Source organism: Myotis lucifugus, unplaced genomic scaffold (genome assembly GCF_000147115.1).
Source record: "Myotis lucifugus unplaced genomic scaffold, Myoluc2.0 scaffold_310, whole genome shotgun sequence".
NCBI lineage: Eukaryota > Metazoa > Chordata > Mammalia > Chiroptera > Vespertilionidae > Myotis > Myotis lucifugus.
In genome coordinates, this window is record NW_005871358.1 from 840,225 (window position 1) to 841,695 (window position 1,471).

A 1,471-nucleotide genomic window follows, 5' to 3' on the forward strand; every position below is an offset into this window, starting at 1 on the left:
AGGGGAGGAGGATGGGGGGGGCGGTCACCAGGACAGGAGACGTTCTATAGCTCCCCCAGGTGACAGCAATGTGCAGCCAGAGCTGGGACCCGCCAAGCAGAGGGTCAGTTTCCAGTGCCCCTTCCCCTTCCTCCGGGCGGGGCCAGTTTGCCCAGGCAGCAGCCGCCCAGCCTCCCCTGCCCACCGCCCCCACCCCCACCCCGCCCCATCCTTCCCGTCTCCCTCCTCCCACCTCCTTGGTCCCAGGGCCACCCTGGGCCTCCCCTGCGCAACTGGGGGATCCGAGACCTCCTGGGCGCAGAAGACTCTGAGGTGGAGGTCCTGCCTTCCGCCCCTCTGACCTCCTTGGGGTTGAGGGGGAGAAAGACAGGGGATGGGGGACAGGTCCCAGAACTCAAATGTGAAGTCAAAGTCCACATAAAGAGACAGATCGTCGAGAGGGGAAAAGAGGAAGCTCGAGAGAAGGTAAATGGGGAAGAGGGGCAGGAGTGAGTGATGTGGACATGTGGGAGGGAGGCCCAGGTCCAGGGATGCCCTGAGCAAACAGGTCGCCGGGCCCCCAACAAGCACTCACACAGGCATATGCTCACACTCCTTCTCACCCCTCAACTTCCCAGTCACACGCATTCACACAAATTCTCATACAGCTACACATTCTCACACACATACACTCACACCCTCAAATTCTCACAGTCACACATTCTCACAGTCACAGACCCTCAAATTCTCATGTGAGTGACATTCTCAAATTCTCACACAATCAGGCACTCTGGCATCCTCACACACTCCTACACATCCACACACCTCACCTTCACACAATCACTGTCTCACCCTCACCCAGTCATGCACAACCCGCTCAAATATCACACACCTCACACATCCACACACCTCACACATCCACACACCTCACACATCCACACACCTCACACATCCACACACCTCACACATCCACACACCTCACACATCCACACGCTCTCACACATCCACACACGCTCACACATCCACACACGCTCACAACCTCAGATTCTCACACCACCACTCACTCCCACCCCTTCACACTTATTGCTACTTCACACGCACAGGTACACACACACATGCGCACACACACACAGGCTTGTTCAGTGTCTGTCTCTCCATGACGCCAGCCCCACGCAGGATTTTTTTTACATGGACCGCTTCACGAACTTGCATGTCATCCTTGTGCTAATCTTTCTCTGTATCGGTCCAATTTCAGTATCTGTGCTGCCTAAGCGAGCACCAGGCAGGGATTTTTATCTCTTTCACCCCCAGGCCCCTGGTGCCCAGCACAGGGGCTGACACACCAGAGGAACTAGGTCAAATGTGCAAAAACTCACACATCTCAAATTCTCACACAATCACACACACATTTACACAAATTCTCACACAGTTACACAGTCTCACACATGCACATATGCACACATATACACCAGCTCTGCAAACCCCGGTGGTC

At 55.2% G+C, this 1,471-nt stretch overlaps 1 pseudogene; it reads right to left on the bottom strand.

The window, feature by feature from the left end:
* Positions 1-1,161: 1,161 nt before the first annotated feature.
* Positions 1,162-1,258, bottom strand: LOC111828252 (annotated as a pseudogene).
* Positions 1,259-1,471: the final 213 nt, after the last annotated feature.